General features: G+C 36.3%; 1 protein-coding gene across 2 annotated transcripts in view; it reads right to left on the bottom strand.

Annotated features, from left to right (window-relative positions):
- The window catches only part of CYP7B1 (cytochrome P450 family 7 subfamily B member 1), a 120,833-nt gene that overhangs the window by 70,520 nt on the left and 30,036 nt on the right, over positions 1–20,277 (bottom strand). Inside the window, exon 1 of one of the 2 annotated variants that reach the window (XM_072411121.1) lies at positions 11,637–11,671. The exons of the other annotated variant lie outside the window; for it this stretch is intronic. The gene's annotated coding sequence lies outside the window, so the exon portion shown is untranslated. Of the gene's footprint in view, positions 1–11,636; positions 11,672–20,277 lie in introns of those variants that run through there. 2 annotated transcript variants of the gene reach the window in all.

The following is a 20,277-nucleotide window of genomic DNA, read 5'->3' as shown; positions in this document are numbered from 1 at the left end:
ACAAATTACTGAGAATATTTTTATAGTTTTGGATAGAGAAAGGACTGGTTAGAATCTCCCAAAGGCTACACTTGTTTAAGTAATAAAAATGGAATTATTTGTTTGTATATATGTCATTGGAAATTAGCCGTTTTGTACTTATCTGTACTACAGAAGAATAGTAGTAATGTTTACACACAGCTCTTAACTATTTATTCTTCCATAAATAGGACTGTTTGAGTCAATAAAAAGTTGGCCATTATACTCACCTCTGGTGACCCATGTCCTTTAACTCTGTTCTAGGACTGAAGTTTTTGTTAGAGACTTTGTTAGAGACCAGAGTCTACTGGTGTATAATGATAAAACTTTGCCGGACTCTGCAGCACTGGAACTGATGGAAATTAGGAGTCACAAGCCACTGGTGAGACGAGTATAACACCTCTTTTATCAGCTACCATATTTACATTTTTTAAGGACCTGTCCAGGACAGTTTATTAATTCCTACCAATATTTTCTAGTAACATTTTTGAAGACCCGAGCATTCCCATATACAACTCCAGAATCTCTTATGGCTACTACTAGCCCATACACAATGAAAAATGTAAAAAATATTCCATCACCTTCAGTAACAAGGAGCATCAAACTACATTATAAATGTATCACTGTGTTCATATGTCCGTGTTTTTCTTTATGTCAAGCAACAATTAATATTGCATTAGCCTTTATGTGTTTTGTTTTCCAAAAACTTATCACATACGTATGTTTTATTTGAATGCAACTAACATTATTTACCTTTGCTTTAAATACTTTTTTTAGCAAGACAATGTTTGCTTTATAATATAAGGCATTTTGGCAATTATTCCCCGTTGGTGGTATACATTTTGATGTGAACAGAACTGCGATACTTCCTGATCCTTTCACACAGAGTACATGATTTAGTGAACACAAGGATGTAACCTTATGTGCCTCACTTCATTAAATAACACAAAAGATACAGTAATGAATTCAAGGAGCAATTTTCATAATTAATTTGCAGATGTGTGGCTCAACAAGCCCCTTTTATCTTCTATATGTATAACCTATTTCTGTATAAACAAATACAGGCCAGGTTAACAACTATGTGACCACACTGGCATGTCCACAGTTGTGTTATACACTGTACTACCATGCATTGCCTATATTTATTTATTCATACTTACATTTAAATATACAACATTAAAAAACATTGCAGATCATAACAATATTTTGTGGGACACTTTCCCCAGACAATTATTTGCCATTGTTGGTTCATAAAGTTGAAGTCCTTGGCTCAACTTTTATATATGCTTGTTCCAACATTTGATATATATGTTGGGAAAGAAAAAAAAAAGATTTTCATTGTCTGCCATACTTCACCACTGCTACGGGTGGTACCTCCCACCTGTCTATACTGTCTATACATTACTGCTGTTTCTGCAGTGACATATGAGTCAGTAGAAAACCAGAGAGTGCAGCATGGGGCACCACCATTAGAAATACTGTTGATTGCTGAACATTCGCTTAGATCCTTAATGCACTGGAGATCAGTTGTGTAGCAATTGAGCAAATTGTGAAATTGCTTTTTTAAAATGGAGACAGATAAAAGGTCATGCCAAGTGCTGCAGTTGACCATCCCTATTCTGTTTCTTTAAGGTATTTTAGCTGTTTGTCAACCCTCACAACTTTTTCATGATACTACAATTTACCACTGATCACAAATCATACGAAATGACAGCAAACGGATGAAATTAGTTTAAAATATTTTTTGTAAATTTTTTTAAATCTTCTGATGAGCCTACAGTCCTAAACCAGCAACAGGAATGACAGCATATTGGAAACACATCCAACAAATGTAGAACAGGGCATGTAAGTGTTGAGGGAAAGTAAAATCTCCTGGCAGCATAATAATTTGCATTAAAATGATTAACTTCAATTAAATTGAGACTGTTTTGGTGGGTATTAGTTCTGAGGTTTACGTGTGTACTGCAATCTTCTGTGTATTGCTTGCCTACGTTCCACCTTTTAAATTTTGTACAACCAGGGGTTTTCTCCGATATTGGCAGCCTATTCATTTTTGCCTAAGCTTCTTGCCAAAATGACTTCACCTTTTAATTCACTAGAGTTTGACTCTTTGTCTTTAGCTAAACATAACACCCACTACTTCACAGACACTATTAAGCTGCTTTAGGCAACAAAAACTGATGATAGGGGCCAGTGACCTGGAAAGAAGCTTTTGCCTAATGTTACAAGTATATGTTCTCATTTTTCTCCAAGAAATAACCTTATGCAGCGTAAGTCGAACTTCAAGCTACAACAGAGGGCATAAAACACAGGGGATAAATATAAAAACTAAAGTAAATATTAATACAGCACATGGAAAGGCACTGTTTTGCACCAGTAGCTCAGGTATAATACCTTCAGGTTTGACTTCTTTATTAGGACTAGTAAATGCAATTGCTGTTTAATTCCTTAAATACCAAGCCAAGCATATTATGCCTTGATTTCTGCTGGCTAAAGTTTATTACAGAAAACACTATGGAGGGGTGTGCTTGAAGCCACAATGATAGGTAATAATCCTCCTTTACTCAATTACATTGATTGTAAGCATTAGTGAAGATGTATGCATTTCATTTCATGGTTCACAAAGAACAAAGTATATGTATATGTGCTAGCAGTAGGTGGCTAATGAAATGGTCTGACAAGCATAAGCTTATACATAATCATACCCGAATGTGGACTAGAACACCTGTTCCTGCTTCACAGGCTTGCTATTCTTAAAGAAAACCCACAATTCACTTGAATTGCAAGAATTGCTGTTTTGACATCAGTGTGCAGCTGAGAAACGAAAATACCTTTTTCTTCCTTGCAAATATCAGAAAGGGGATATAATGATATGAAATCCCTTTTACTGGTGTCCTAAGAGTAATGAAAACTTCACACATGCATGAGGCTCCAGTAATTATTTTAAACTGCCTTCTGTTGTCCCCCTGTGGAACACAGTGGTATTTGTTTGATGCAGTTTAATTAGTGTCAGGGTAATTAATGCTATGCTATCTACATGAGATCAAAACCCTTTCTTTCTAGTGCTCTGGTAAGGAGAATATAAAACATGGAAAAGAGATTTTACTGGTTTATGCACATTTAGACCTGAGCTAATGTGTTTACAGTAAGCAAATTAAAGGCATTCCAGCACACATTTTAAAATTACAAATAACATAATAACTATATACATACCTTAATATGAATAAAACGTAAAGCTGCACAATGATATGACAGCGACACTCAATGACAGTGTGTAAATTTGCACTTAAAGAACTGTCCACTTTTAAATAACTCTCAACATGTTATGTACCCAATTTCTAGCAACACAGAAGGAATCCCAAAGAATTGCTTCTGCTTTATTTAAAACCATGATGTGGTCAAAGGGGATGACTGCTTTCTGTAAATCAGACTTTATACATCCAGGACCTTTCCTAGAACACCATTTCATTGAATAATATATTTTATCTGTTTATTGTATATTTATGAGTAAAATTACATATTGTTTTCATATATTCATTATTACAGAGCACTGAAATGTGTTAAAATATGGAAAAATATGGATCTTTCCCCCATTTCCTCCAGGATGTCTCTTCTGTAAATCACCCAAAGTGTATTCCCCCCCTTCCCCCTTATTCCACCTTCCCCCTTTGCTTTGCTATAGATAAAACAGGGCATGGGGTTAGACTAAAGAGATAAACCCTTGTATCAGTAGCAGTAATATTAACCCCCAGCATTGATGTTAGTGCCATTAATTATAACCGCCTTGAAATGTCAGGGTTAGCATTATTAGCCAAGGATATATTTCCAGCCAGCAATGTCCTCTAGCCCAGCAACTAACAATATTACTCTAGGTCTCACTACAATCTGCCACTCCTGTGGGCCCTGATAATCTTTTCCGGCACTGCAGTTACTTTCTCTCTCACACATTGGGCTCCTCTCCTTCTTCCAGCATCTTGTCTCACTCTTTGTAGGGACAGGGTTCAGTTCTAGACCGTGGATACCACCTTTCAGGTGCACTTTCCTCTGTCACGCTTCCTAATTAATGCAGTGGGGAACCGAGTCAAGCCAAGTTGTGGCAAGTAGGGGGCACTAGCAAAATTCTTTAGGGGTGCTACGTATAAATGGCAGACCCTAAGGGTGTTTCAGGAAGGGATTTAGAAGCTTAGAACCCTTTCCATTCCTTTAATTACAGTGCATGCTATGAAAGCTCTTGAGAGAAGGACATCTTAAACCTTTAACAAACCTTTGTAACCAAATTTACCCAAGCAAAAATTTAAAGAAGCTAATTAGTAGAATATACACAATCCCCAGCTTCTGATATATGTCATCATTTATGAGCCTTTTTTCAATATATGCTGAACTAAGACATACTAACTAAGCCATTTTACACTTCTGACACTTCTTATACAGGTCCCACCACAAGCTTGGGGAAACTAAAAATTTCCAAAAATTATGCTTCATTTTAGAATATCATTAGACATAACGGACACCAAAAACCCTAACTCTGCCTTGAAGCCTGTATGTCACTTCAATTGGCATATTGAATTCCAAAAACACATAGGACTCTAGTAATAAAGTTGTAAATCTGATACTCCACTAACATTCTCAGCAGGAAAACCAACTATTGCCATTAAAAACCTATGATCCTGGAAGATTCTCTACTAAAAAATGTTTGGTAAAATCCTGTTTTGTTGCTTTTTTAAATAGATGTCATTGTTACAGCAATGTTTGGAAATTAGAAGGCTTTTGACAACTAGTAAAAAACATACTATAGAATTAGCAACTAAAGTTAACTGTATGGTGAATCAATGACAAATTTGCATAATAATATGAATCTCTGTTGAAATGTCTATTACTTGATTACCAACATACACAGATATTCCTGGGACAAAAGTGCCCTATAATAGTGAGGATAAAGATTCCTACAAATGCCACACACATTTTAAAGACTTAAGTACTCAAGTACATAAACAGAAACGTATGATAATGCAAGTGATCAGCTGATTCCCGATAATTAATTCCATAAATTCTGTTTTATTTAGTATATTTTTGTGCCACATTTAGACAGCTGGTTAAATCACATTTATAATTAACTACAACATTTTTTTTTGTGTATTTTGGAAGCCTCAGATTAGTCTCAGTTGGGGGTAACAGGCTCAGTTTCATCCTGAGGGGGTAACAGGCTCAGGATGTAACTAGTGATTGCATTTTTACATCAAATGATTACGCACTAAACAATCACAAGGAACAGGAGTTAAAGATACATGAAACTAAACCTTCCTAAATGCAGTAACTAAACTTAAAAGAAGACCTGTGTACTATTGATGATTGTCCATGCCAAATATTTTTAGTTTTTAATCTCTAGAATTTAGGATAGATGGTTCTGTTTTACAGATCAATTTGACATGATTGTCACCCTAAATAAACATATTAAATTAAAACCAAAATGATGGTCTGATTAACACATGGTTATTGGTAAAACTCTAATTAGACAACCATAAATAAAACATTAAACAATCTGAGCATTTAACAAAGAAAGAACATTAAAATTCATAAAATTCATGTCACTTCGGTTCCATATTTTGCTGTTAGTATTGTTTTCCTAGCACTATAAGTGTTTATAGCCATCATATTTATAATTTACATTGCCTAAAGATCAAGGAGGAATTTTAGTGGTTTTAAATGACACACATTTCAGGCCAACTTTACACACCATTAACCAAAGAAAGAAAGAAATTTGGCTGGAGAATGAATTTTCAAAATACAAAGATTTTTATGATATGATTAAAAACTTAGCCCATTTTTGGAAACAGACAAAACCATGAATGGAATTCACTCTTGGGCAACTGTGATGGGGGAAATTGAAATGTAGAATAGCAGAGTTTATAAAGAAATATCTCTTGGATTGTAAGCTGGGCAGGGTCCTCTCCACCTCCTGTCTCTCATTTGCTACCCCTATTTATTGTACAGCTCTGCGTAATATGTTGGAGCTATATAAATACTGTTTAATACCAATAATACATATTAATAATAAAGGAATATTATGTACTGTATAAAAATGGTTAATGGAGTGGTTAACTATGCGACACACAAGGGTGCGGGGAGATACTTTAAAGTGGAAGAGGAAGAGCAAGGAATAGATAGGATGGTGGCTGATGGTAAAAAGATGGAGCTAACAGAGGGCAGATCATGCAGAAAAGCTGGAACATATCTTATGGGAGGGAGAAGGAAAAGAGGGATGGAACATGGACAAAGAAGTCATTTTGATGAGAGCAAAATAGAAAGAGATGTTGGAAGGTCATCTGGAATTGGGTGGTAGTGACAATAACAATAAACACTTACATCAATGTAATATTTCTAACCGGCAATAGCAGGTGAGCAATTTGGGACATAATAGAGATTGTTGGGTTTAATTAGGATGCTTACACTGTGTCTTTCTTCCACTGACCACCAGTGGAAGGAAGCATTCTTCTACCTAATGACCATCAATGTATTGCACCTGGGCATATTTACCCCCAACAAACAATGTAAAAAAACCTTCATCTACTGAGTAGCAATAAAATAAAGAATCTAGTTTCGGACTGACAACAATTAAAGAGTATTCTTCCTCTAAATGACTACTAGTGTAAGGTGAGATTCTTATTCAAAATAACCATGTAAAGTAAATAGTTTCTTCCTAATCACCACAGAAAGGGGGCATATTTCCTTTACATTGTCACCAATGAATGGAAGAATTTTTCTTTCCACTACCAATGTAAGGGGCATGCTGTTGACTATCTGTCTGAGCTCCAATATATAGAGGCATAATTCTTCTTCTTACCACCAATGTAAGTGGTCAAATTTTTACCACCAACAAGCAATGTATTTTCTTCCTGCCAACTATTAATTTAAAGTGAAAAAAAATCCTTACTCCTTAGTACATCACAGCAATATATGTATATTTTTTAAAAACACATAATTCACAGAAGAATACCTGTCGATTCTGCCAGAAATATAGTAAGTGCCTAATTTCCTATAGTGAGTGACAACACAGTGTTTTTGCTGCACTAGAATCCTAATGAGTGTTTTTCTCTATGCACTATAACCAAAGATAGAATTCATAGAGAACAAAGCAATAGTCTTTTCTACTACAATGAAACAAAATTATCAACTAGATCAATGTTAAAGTAATCATTTACAAAGATGTCCCAAATCTGAAAGACACATCAAAATGCTGAATTATTGCCTTTAGCACTAGAAAGCCAAGACTTAAGAAGTGGGATGTTGGGCTAATTGCTGCCATTATAACTACAGAAACTCAACTTGCAAGCAAAAGTATACCCAAATAAAACCAGTTAGGTTTGAATGTTCCAAGAACCTTCATTTTTGCTGTAGAATTTAAATCAAACTTAAACAAACAATATTTGGTCATCTGCAATTGCAGATGATAATAAATGTATTCACTTTTCTGTTTAGGTTGTTATGGTGGAAAACAGTACCTCTTTGCTATAGGAAAAAGCACAGCCTTTGTTCAGAGTTCTTTTATTAAGTGCCCAAAAGGATGTATGGATTTGGACTAGGCAATCTGACTACCATTTACATCTCAGTATGCAATACATATATACCAGGACTCCCAATAGCTAAATAGTAGAATATCAGCTACGGATTGTCTTCTCCTCTCCAATCTCTCTTTGTGTCTCCAAATACATATTTTCATTGCTGGATGTCACACAGTAACAGACATTTAATTTCTACTGTTTGACTTGACTTACAGCAAAACAGCTTGCAAACACACCAAAAATATCAGATAATTAAATAAAGCATGAAAGTTCAACCATTGTGACCAAACTATATGAGAGGACGCACAAATAAGTGACCTTGACTGACAAGCCCGCTCTATGCCAGCAATAAACAGGAAAGCTGCAGATAAGTGTTCATTGGCGCAGAGAGTAATTACCTATCTGTCAACGTTGCTGGTGTATGCGAAATAGTATAAATGAAACATACATAATGTACAGCAATAATACCAGGCATGCAGAACCTAATGTATTACCATCATTCTCGGGGCCTAGGTTTATGTGACTGCCACCTCTGAGTAAATGCCTTCCAGCCATGATAATTTCATTCTAATCTCTCTTCCATATTATAATTTTCATAGCTAAAAGATACTGAGAGGCAATACGTTTCAATCAAGGGCTAAATAGAACACAACCTGTAAAGCGGGTGTTTCAAACACACACAGATTTTTATTTCAAAGGAATTTGGTCAATTTAAAAAGAGCCATAAATGTATAAATGACAAATCTGGTGTAAAGCAATGTCAATGTCTGGAAAATTGAGCTGTGAAGACATTAAAAAAAGACTCTTTATGAATGAGCGGAATCAGTTCTCTTTTAAAAATATAAAGGCATCATATTAGGTGTGTTATTTTATTATTCGTTTCATTTTTTTGCCTTTCTACTACTTTAAAAATGTATTTATGACAGTGAATCACTGGAAAATATACATTGCACTAGCTGATTTACGGTGCAGTGATAAATAGGTGAGCTCTCTAAGTTTATGGGTTTTGTTATCGACATGATTCGTGCTCATACCGCATGTCTGAGGATGGAGTCTGCCCCCTTGCAACTGTTCTGCAGATTTGTAACGGCAGCTAAGGAAAGCCTGTCATGGGTGAAATATGGGGGATGCCATTGCTAATTCCCTTAAAAATTCTAATTCCCCAGCTGTCATGCAAAACTTTTTTTTAATACGTTTTTAATCACTGGCCAGGAATAAGCGTACTATAGGTTTATAACTTTTTGTATATAAACCTAAAAAAACAAACATTTATTATATTGTGGCTTTCTAGTGGTTCTGAAAGTAACACAATTTCTGTCCACTAATTAACTGCACTGTATCATTGAGGACAAGAAAGTCACCTTAGGACAGGGCTATAGCAAAGAGGGAAATATTTGTAGTCCCCAGTGAAAGCTGGACACAAAGGGCCCGATTTATTAAAGCTATTAAACACTGGAGAAGATAGATTTTCATGAGTTTCCTGGGTGATCCTGCAAACCTCGAGTAGATCTGGTCTAGGATTAAAAACATTTGCCAAATAATAGCAAATTCGTTTTTAGAAATCCATTCCAGGTTTGTTGGATCACCCAAGTTCTCTAGTCTTGGAGAGCTTTAATAAATCCAGTTCAATATAACTGATAAAGATACAGCATAGTACGACTAGAGCACACAGTTATCAGTTTACATATTGGTATTATAAACACAATTATTTTGTAACTAATACTTTCAATTATATATTTAGCAAAGAAAAAAAGCTGATAAGGAAGGAGTTAGGGTTTACATACATATTTATTTCTAACCTAATTTTCTGTGCTTTTATTCAGACAGTGACATAATGGGTCTGATTCATTAAAGCTCTCCAAGGCTGGAGTGGATACACTTTCAACTGGGTGATCCAGCAAACCTGGAATGGATTTCCTAAAAGTAATTTGTTATTTGTTAGCAAATGTTTTCCATCCTGGACAAGATCCATTCCAGGTTTGTTGGATCACCCAGATTCACTGATGAAAGTGTATCTTCTCCAGCCATGTAGAGCTTTAATAAATCAGGCTTAATAAGTTAGACAACTGGGAAACTAGCACTTTACTAAGGAGTCAGCAACGGTGGCCTTTATTTTTCTTTCTGTACAGGTAATCTTCAAGCAAACTCATTGGGTTGCAATTGGATTAAAAAAAATCAACAGCTATTTGGACAATATTTGCACTAAAGAGCAAAAAGATATTATTGATCTAAAATATTCTGTTTCTTTTTTATAGACATGTATGTAAATATGATTAAAAAGTAACTTATTAAAAAGAATTACTGCAACAATCTGGGTGACCTGGGGGTAGGGCTTGACTGCAAATGTCGCCCACATTCCCAGGCTAGTGGTGGAGAAATTCAGAAACTAACTGCACTGATCAGATTGAGCAGTTCTGCTGATCACAAATTATTTATGCAAACTTTCCTAATAGGAACATTTAATACTGCTTTTGCTGTATGCCATGCTGATTTCTTGGTGCAAGATGCTTGCTGCACTTTCAGTGACAAACCCATAACAAGAATGCAGATAGTTCTGTAACAACGGCATAATAGGTTACATATCAGGCACTATATTTAGGCTTACAATTCTGCTGGTGGGCATTGCAAAGACTGTCTCAATGCAAATACTATTTTAGTCCTAATGTTGTACTACTTCAAACACTCTTTTAAAAGGAGCCTCCTGATTGCACCGCAAGCCCCCACATCCAGATTGAAAGACAATTTAAAAATGGGCCCTTTATTATAACATTAGAAACCCCAACTGTTCAGGGAGCATATGAAACACTACGCTGCCCACCTACATTTTCCAGGCCATCCTTGCTTCATGCTTGTATATAGGTATAGTGTGTATATTATTACAGTAAGTAGTGCAGCCAAAAATGAAGAATATGGCCTCTTTCCCACATCCTATCTTTAAAAATGAATAACTAGACTTATAAATTCAGAGGTACATTAGTACTCTTTACCCACTCCCAAAAATAATCACATAACCAAAGTATTCACACACTGTAGAACAAACATTTAAAAAAAAATTACTGATTTAAAAAAAACTTTATGTCCTCAGAAATGAAAAAGTTTTGTACGTCTGTACGTTGTGCAGATGTTTTCCAAAAAACAGATTCCCTGTGCTACAGTAAGGCTATGTACACACGTTAGACTTTCTTTAACAATCCTTTCCAACGACTAAAGACTGATGAAAGATCCATGAATGAGTGCTGTACATACAGAACCGTTCTGTCCTATGGGGGGGGGGGGGGGGGGAGAATGAGCGAGTGGCACCCTGCTGCGCTCTCTCCCCGTCACCTGTATTGCAGTCGTTCATCAATCGTGGATCTGCCAGGACGGATCCATGAACGTCATTGGACGAGTGCTGTACACACATCAGATTCTCATCTGATACTAGCCCTGAAACGATATTCAGAGGAGAATCATCTGACGTGTGTACATAGCCTAACACAGAGTGACATCACTAATTACATTGAAACTGGTTTACAAACTTCAAAATTTGAACAAGATTCTCTAACTTTTTCATCCTACCTTCAGAGATGCAAACAATTCTGATAATGGAAAGTGTTCCAATCAGTGTATCCTTAGCCCTCCTCTTTAGGATCATGCAATTTACAATTACATCAAAATAACAAGCTATTATAAATGCCGTTTGCCCCTCAGTAGATTTACAATGATAGCAAAGAGCATTTTTCTTGAGTGAAGGACAAAAACAAGACTTGAAGAATTTGCATAAACATGGGCAGAGGTGGTCATCCATCAAGGGAGAATGGCAGCGTGTTCACTCCAGCAGTCAGCCAGCAAGGGATCCAGCTGACATATGCAGACTTAGTTTGCCCTTTGTCATGTATGTGTTTCACCTCAAAAACTGTCAGGGACTTGTCAGAATCAATCAGAAAGTCTAACGTAGTTTCCTAATGATGTACAAGTTTGGACAGGATGACATGAAATTTCTGGTACTGTGTGTCAAGTACCATATGAAAACAGATGTCCTCATTACATTACAGCTTGGTATTAAAGGCTGCATCTTACCTTTGAGTGACCTATATCTTCTAGTGCTGAAATATTCACAGCTGGGAGGCTCTATGTATATACATAAGCAAACAAAAAAATTATTAGTCAAAACTTATTAACTAAAAGATATTTTTGCAATGGAAGAGGATTTTAGAGGGAATTCATCATGAAAAGTTTGCATAATCAAATTCACATTTCCACTTTGCCTTAGGTGGCATGCAGAAGATTCATGTTTCATAAGGAAGATATTTGCACAAAACCAAGCATATTTATCCCTAGAATAAAGTCTGTACTGTGTCACTGTCTTTTAATTCAACCATCAGACATCTCTCGTAAGGTCTTTAATTCAATGAGACCTTTTATTCACAGTATTTGTATAGCACAAAACCAACAATACACACTGCAGTGCTAAAGCTGCACTAAATTACTATACAAGCTAAATTTTATTCTGCTTATATTTTGCCCCTTTCTGGTTCTTTCTTCCTTAATTTATAAGCATGCTAATCAGTGTTCAACCGAGATTTTTTTTTAAGACTTTTTTTCAAGTAACTGGGACACAGAAAAACCGTAGCAGATAAATTAATGCGCAGCTGGAATACTCAACGCATTTCGCATGGCAAGGGCTTCTTCAGGGGTGGCTGTACTCGGTTGCGAATAGTGCATACAGACTAAGTACATTAAAAAACATAGGTAAACATTAGCGTTTTATATGGTCATAATGTAAAACATATATAGCGTAAGTTAACATTACCGTATAACACAATGTACAAGGTAAAGGTATGTTGTATGATTGGTATAAATGGAAAGATAAAATAAACTAACCTGATTGGTTTAATCATGGTGTACGGGAGTAATGATTTATGAATTATTATTATTATTATTGTTAATAAAACAGGATTTATTTAGTGTCAACATATTACGCAGCGCTGTACATTAAATAGGGGTTGCAAATGACAAACGAATACAGACAGTGATACAGGAGGAGAGGACCCTGCCCCGAAGAGCTTACAATCTAGGAGGTGGGGGAATTTACACACAATAGGAGGGGAGATATGTGGTGATGAGAAGTAGTGAGGGTTTCAAAAGACATAAGAAGATGGGTAGGCAAGTTTGAAAAAAGGGGTTTTGAGTGCCCTTTTAAATGAGCAGAAAGTAGCAGCAAGCTAAATAGGACGAGGAAGAGAGAGTTGGGGCTTCCTAGAAAAGTGAGGAAGTCAGTTGTAGGTCATCGGGGGAGCAGAGAAAGTGGCTTTTTCAATCAGGTCAGAAATGTAGGTGGGAACAGAACTGTGTAGGGATTTGAAGGCAAAGCACAGGAGCTTGAATTTGATTCTAAGCTGAAATGGAAGCCAATAAAGAGAACTGCAAAGAGATGCAGCGGAAGAGGAGCGGAGCGAAGGATGGATGAGTCTGGCTGCAGCGTTCATAATAGATTGTGGAGGAGAAAATCGGGTTAGTGGAATACCAGAGAGGAAATAGGAAAATAAATAATGAATAAAAAATAAGAAGAAAAAGAATGAAGGTGAAGGTCCTCAACATAACTATTTTATATTTCTGATCACTGTATTATTGTATTCTTAGAGAAATATCACTGAATACGGCACTGACTATTGACAAAACCTTCTGTCTAGTTGATTTTTTTGTTTTTTTTAGAATGGTGGTTTTTATACATCTGATTTTCATGTTTTCTCCACACCAACTATTATGAAGAGCACTCAGAAGATTCTGTTGATTTAATCTGCAGACAAGAAGTGTTTGGAGATAGGGACTAAAGGTTTGTTCTTATATTGAATTTGTATGTAAGTCGGAACAGGTACAATATTTTAATAAATGCAACAGCTTGGTGTCAGTTACTGTATTAAAATCTAATTGTGAGTTATTCACAAACATTAACTTCTGGAGCAAGCTGTTCTTTTATGTGCAAAAATAAATATTTGCAGAGTTTGTTTTGGTCAATAAATAGTTACAATAGCTTGGTTCTTAAGATCACCCACAACCTCAGCTGTGCTTTGCAAAAGATTTCATCTGCAAGTCATGCGAACTGCCCCTTCCACCCATCAAACCTCTGTCCTGCACACAAGGGGGCAGGAAAGCCGTTTGTATCTAGGAATCATCCGTATGTCAGATGTCCTTAACTCGGGGACTACCTGTATTCATAGAAAGAAACCTAAATGAGATATATAAGTCTCTTTAGTGTCCACTATATGCTTTTTAGGCAGCAGAGGATTTGAGAGTGTTTTGGAGGCGATCCCTTTTTGTTCCACATGATGCTTTAAATGGTCATGATCAGAGATGAGATTGTAAATAAATATCTTTTAAAAATGTTATAAAGCTGGTTGGGTATGGACACATCTGATTATTCAAAATGGCTAAATTCACTAAGTACTACAGTATTTTATGAAAGAATTCCAAACAAATTCAATCCAAACAATGAGATTTTCCTAGGAGTAAAAAATCAGTTTTATAAAATATATGCCAATTACTTTGTGCTGTTTGTATTTTGAAAATGAAATATTATGAACTCTTTTTTTTATAATGTTCCTTCCTTTGTGTTTCCTCTGGTAGCAAAAGTTTTTCTGGGTGTCATGTGATGTATGGTCTGAAAAAAATGACCAACAGAATCATTTCAATCTTTTTACTTTTGCAGTCTATCCCACTGCAGGACACATAAATCCCAGCCAGTCAGATATGTATAAAAAACAAATAATCATCAATTATTTAGCATACATCATTTAAAAAAGGAAGGATTAAACATTGTGAGAATTTGTAAAATAATTGTTTTAAATGATTCTGAGATACAAAAACAGACCATAATATGCATATACAAATTTAAAAACTATAAATCATTTTAAACTAGCACAGCTATATATATACGTTTTTATTAAGCTAGATGTTGTGTCTTTAATTGTGCTAAATGAACAGCATTAAAAATCTCCATCATCTGTGCAATGTAAAACATTGACATTTTTTGCAATTTGTTAAAATACTACCAGGGTAAGACATTGTAGCTGTATAAACTTAACAGTCTGTCAAGAAATTAACGTTGCTAATTTCTAAAGAGAAATGGAGTTCTCGCAACAAATCTGGGTTTATCAGATGGGACAGATTGCTGCTTGTCTGACTGACTTAGTTTGTGTGACAGCACAGTGAGCTGCCTTTGGGTTCACAAGTCCTTCAAAACCAAAGATTCACGCTAATAGAAGGCTTTTCACATGTAGCGATCAACAATCAGACTTAAAGTTTTATTTATTGGCTCTGACCATCTACTTCTGTTATCAAACATAAGGCTCCGTACACTTCATCAACTCCTAACAATGGCCGCAAGCTTGGACAATCTGTCTTGCGTCTTCATTGGGTGAAGCTTCAATGAAGCAGCATCGATTACAGGGCAGCACACACAGAAAAAAAGGCATCTCATTAACACAAAGCATTTTGTAGAAAATGGTAATATCTGCCCCAAATGAATTGAACAGATTTGTTTTGTAAAAGAAAAGAATCTTTGCTTATTCTATTTATTTGTCTAGTTTGTTGCCTCCTTTATGATTGCTTCTATGGTAATGGAGCATAAAATATATTTAGAAGAGCTTTAGAGTTTGGGTTTTGATTGTTTTTTTGTTTATCTGTTTGTAATAGAGGCATGAAGCTACAATGTGCAGCGCCAGGTTATCTCTGTTATGTAATACAAACTCGTGTCTGCACTGAAGATTTAATTTTCCCTGACTTGCAAGTTGGTGCCTCAAAACCTCACCTTCAACTGAGATAAAGGACAATAACAAAAGGTGCTTTACATCCATGTGTTTTTTTTTTTTTTAGATTTTATCAGCAGAGTAAGATTTGTGCAACTACTTTATTTGTATATAATACTATATTTCCTTTAAAACCAAATTGATGTAGAACTCTGCTGTTGATTTTATACAACAGAAAACATACCTATAGTTTTATAAAACTAAGATTTTTTTTCAATCCTACTTCAGTGAAATACTTTGACATAAGTTATGTGCATATTATTATTATTATTACCCCCTGCCACCCGCCCTAACCCACTTTTTGTAAAGGAATTAAAAATTAGAACTCCCCCACCTGCAGGTCTATGCTTACCTCCATCTATGATGCTGGAGCCAGAGGTGTCTCTTGCCTGCTCCCTCATCCTAATTTTTAGTTTAAACATACCGTATGAGCTGTGGTTTCCATAATCCTTAGATAATCAGATGCATTGTACAGCAATAGGCCCATTTCAGACTTGCAGTGGGAAACCACACGGTTAGCTGCCCACAGGTGCTTGGTAATCTGCTGCTATACCTTCAGGAGCTGCAAACCACACGACAGCTCAAAGCATTTGCACACGTTACCCTTGCACTTGAGTGGTAGCATGGTTCTTCTGCACAGCCAGAATCAACATGCTGATTCCAGATTCTATGAACTCAAACATAATAATGCAAACATTTACACAGAAGTGGATACCAACCAATTAAATTGTCCCAACTGTATAAATTGTTAAAACTGATATACTTGGGAGCACAATTGTCCATGCGGTATAATGCTGTACTTCACAACAAGTCTGTAAGGAACCAAAGTTTTCTGATTTTATTATTGCAGCCGTAGGATAAATAACTGTTAAATAGTTTTTTAATAATAGCTTGTAACTTCTAGTTCAGTAGTAAAAGCCTGCTTACATTTGATGCCCAGCTATACAAAGAAAGATTTCTGCAACTGAGATAAGATTTCCTTCAGACAGTTGGACCATTTAGAACCGAGGTAAAAAACCTGAACTTCACAACCTCATATGGTATCCAGTAACAATTTTTGAGGGCCTGTAGATTGGTACCGGTAGAGATTATCAGTCAACAGAAAACAAGAACTTTGCATCTTACTTGGTTCAACTGACAGGAAGCATGTTGGCAGGGAACACACTTCTCTACCTAGGCTTCGTCTAAGTAAGAATAAAAAAGTACGACTTTGACAAGCCTTTGTTTTGATGCCCCTTGGATGGCATCAAACATGAAACATTAACAGATAAACAGAATCTTCAAACCTTTAGGATAAAAGTGAAACTAAACGCAAAAATTAAAAAATTGCCACCAGGCAGCTCCTCCTGAAAAAACATACTGTTGGAGTATGAGTATTCATCATAGAAAATCCTGTCATGCCATGTAAAAAATTGTGAACAAACAATTGGCTACAGTGGCCATATCTGTGCACATGTGTGTTATAGCTGGTATGGCCTAGCTCAGTGGTCACCAACCTTTTTGGTCCCATGGACCACTAAATTTAACGGCTCTGGACCGTGCATGCACGGCGAGCCATGTGTCACTCAAAAAGGGAAGAAACTTTCCCCTGAGTGACGTCATGATGCCAAAACCTGCCCATTCTTCCATCGCATGTCTGAGCCTGTGATAGGAGAGTGGGCAGGTTGTGTCCAGAGACATAACCAATCTGTAGGGGGGACATGGTCCGCAGCTGATGTGGACCACCAAAATTTTCTTATGGAGCACACACTCCATAGCAAACCACATTATGGCCCGAATTTATTAAAGCTCTCCAAGGCTGGAGAGAATACACTTTCACCAATGAACCTGGGTGATCCAACAAACCTGGGATGGATCTGGTCCAGGATTCAAAGCACTTGCTAGCAAATAGCAAAAAACATTGAAGAAATCCATTCCAGGTTTGCTTGATCACCTAGCTTCACTGGCGAAAGTGTATTCTCTCCAGCGTTGGAGAGCTTTAATAAATCAGGCTCTATATCTTAGTATATTAAGCATGTATACACTGTGTTTAACCTGTGTGTGCATATCTGCATGAAATGAAGATATAATTTAGCTTTTTGTAAATCTGTTTCAAGTCAATTTTCCATCATGCAAGCATGCAAACAGAAATCAGATTTTTTTTAATAAAATTAGTAACTGAGGAGGAAAGCCAGGAATTCTGAGAAGACCTTGCAGTTTACGTGGTTTTAAAAAGTAAACTAGGAAAACAGGCAAATACTTTATTTTCATGTAAGACTATATTGTTTGGATAAATTATTTTCCTGCACTCTAACTGCTCAGTACTGGACACAGTAATATAGTATGGGTATTTCAACTTCAATAGCTTGGAGAAAAGCATGCTAAATGAAATGAACTATATTCTCTGTTACTTGCATATACTAAATGTCAAGAGAAATTTATTTTACAAAAAGAAGCTCTACAGATATACTTACTGACTGCTTGCTACAGCAAGGAGTGTCACTTCCTAACAACAGGCCTCCAAATGACATAAAAAATGCCATTACATTATGTGAATCATTGAGCAAGTCCAAACTCTTCCATATGACTGCAGTGTCACAGGAAAATGTTCCTCTGGGAGGTTTTTCTGAGCACCAGAAAATGTTCTCATGTTCTCGACACATGTGAAACAGTATAAATTATCCAATTGCAAAATCTGTCTTTCATCAAACGAAGGATGAAAATACTGCTACACTGCTACACAGAGACAGTATAGTAAAGGGGCTATCACAGTAACAATGTAAAATAGCAACATATCAGCTTTGGGCACTAAATTTACTAATAAAAGCTTACATCTGACCGGCTCTTATAAGGTACTGTAACATCATAATGCCATATTATTTAGGAAGTGCATTAGTAAATAGCATGCTATTGGTAAGCTGGGACAGTTGGGTAGGAAAAAGGGCACCTTGGACACATAAGGGGGTGGAAAAAGGACACCAATTGCACCCTATACTAATGACGTAGTTTATGGCTTATGGAAAGGGCCTTTTGCCTTGGGTGCTAAAGTGACTTGTGCCAACACTGTTGGTAAGCACAGAACTAAAACATACCCAACAAAATGTAATAATAATGTAAGAAAGCTCTGAAACCAGTAGTCAGCTGCTTCCTATTAATAAATGAGGCAGTTTATCATATCAAAAACCCAAAAGAGATGAAGAGGAGATGCTAGGAAGCATAGCAAAGCACCTTTCCCACAACAACATTTGCGTATAGCTTTAGCTATTCATATTTTTGGGCCTACTCATTTTACTTATTTTGCATTGAACAGGTTTGTGACAAAGGACAAACATATAAGCTGACAAAGGACAAGCTGATTAATTATACATACCGAGGTTGGGGGACAGCCAAAAACACCAGACATACATTTTAGTAAGCCAGTGTGTGAACAATACTATGGTGACACCATTCTGTTTTCCCTTTAGTATCAGATTAGGTTTTCCAGGGAAAGCCTTATGAACATTAGCAACCCAAGTAGCCTTTTGAGAGAACACGGCCTACTGCTCCCAATGGTCTCTCTTCAGATTTACGTACCCTTTTTTCTTGTATTATTATTATTATTAAACAGTATTTATATGGTGTCAACATATTACGCAGAGCTGTACATTAACTAGGGGTAGCAAATGACAGAATGATACAAACAATGACACTGGAGGAGGCTCCTATTTTGGGTTTGCTGTAAATTCTTGTAGTAATAAATGTGCTATTTAATTACCATAAAAAGTTATATTTATTTCAGCAGGGATCTTTTATGACAGGTGACATTTGAATAAAGCACACAGAGCCAGATATTTATAGGATAAGAGCATATTGTATATGTCCACATGCATAGCAAAAGCCTTGGAGATATTTATTAAATCTCTTCAAGGCTGGGGAAAATAGACTATCATGGGAGAACCTGGTCCATGTCTTTTTAGAGCTAAGGCCAGCTAAAATACTAATCCCACACCTTCTATATCAAACCAAATATTAGGTTGCCACAGCATATATTTTTGTTGTAGAATACTTGATCTAAATATAAAATAAAATTTTTGGGAGAACTGACCCTTAAAGCGTAAAGTAAATCCCAAACTAACCCAAAACAAAAAAAAAAAAATCACACTTACCTTCAATCTCGCAGATCAATCAATCTCTCGGGAGGTTTCTTTCATCGGGTCCCACGTTGTCCCTATCCGTCTTTGGTCCGGGGCTGAGAGAGCACGAGGCGCTGCCATCTTCTCCTCCTTTGTTCCTTGTTCTTGTTCCTATGCTACCCGATCTCGCACTCAACAGGCGCAAGATCAGGTGATGTAGCTAGGTAAAAACCTTGCCGATCTCACTGTGTATGCAGCAATTTTTTCCCTATTGATGAAGGGGCTAGGCGTTCAAGAGTTAAGGGGGCAGTGCTGCACCCTCTTTTTGTTTTTTTTTAAAAAAAGGGGATTGCACTTAAAAAAAACATTAACAAAATTTTTACTTAAAATTAAAGGGTTATCTACCCTTTTTTGTAAAGTGAAAATTCTGAGTTTAGGTAAGCTTTGACCAAGTTTAGTATTTTTAGGAAACTTGACTTTCCAGTTAACTATGTATATCTGTATACCTAAAGTACCCCTTTAGGAGAACCTTAGATAATGACCTTAGAGAAGGCCATAATCCCAATAGATAGGTAAAGGGGGCAGAACTGTGACAAACACTCTGATAAAACTTTTACCACAACAAAGAATTTCTGAATAATGGACCACAATCCAGTCCTTCTTATTGCTGTTCATTGCCTTCCACTATCATAAACTGCAACCTTCTGTTTTCAGGGGTAACAGAATAGAAAGGGCAGGGTTTCAAGAAGAAGAACTGAATGCAAATGGTAATGTGCAAAGAGTTTGTGAAACCAAAAAAACAGATTGAAAACACTGAATGTT

The sequence above is a fragment of the Pyxicephalus adspersus genome, chromosome 5, assembly GCF_032062135.1.
Source record: "Pyxicephalus adspersus chromosome 5, UCB_Pads_2.0, whole genome shotgun sequence".
NCBI classification, from domain to species: Eukaryota; Metazoa; Chordata; class Amphibia; order Anura; family Pyxicephalidae; genus Pyxicephalus; species Pyxicephalus adspersus.
This window is presented reverse-complemented; position numbering and strand designations above follow the sequence as displayed.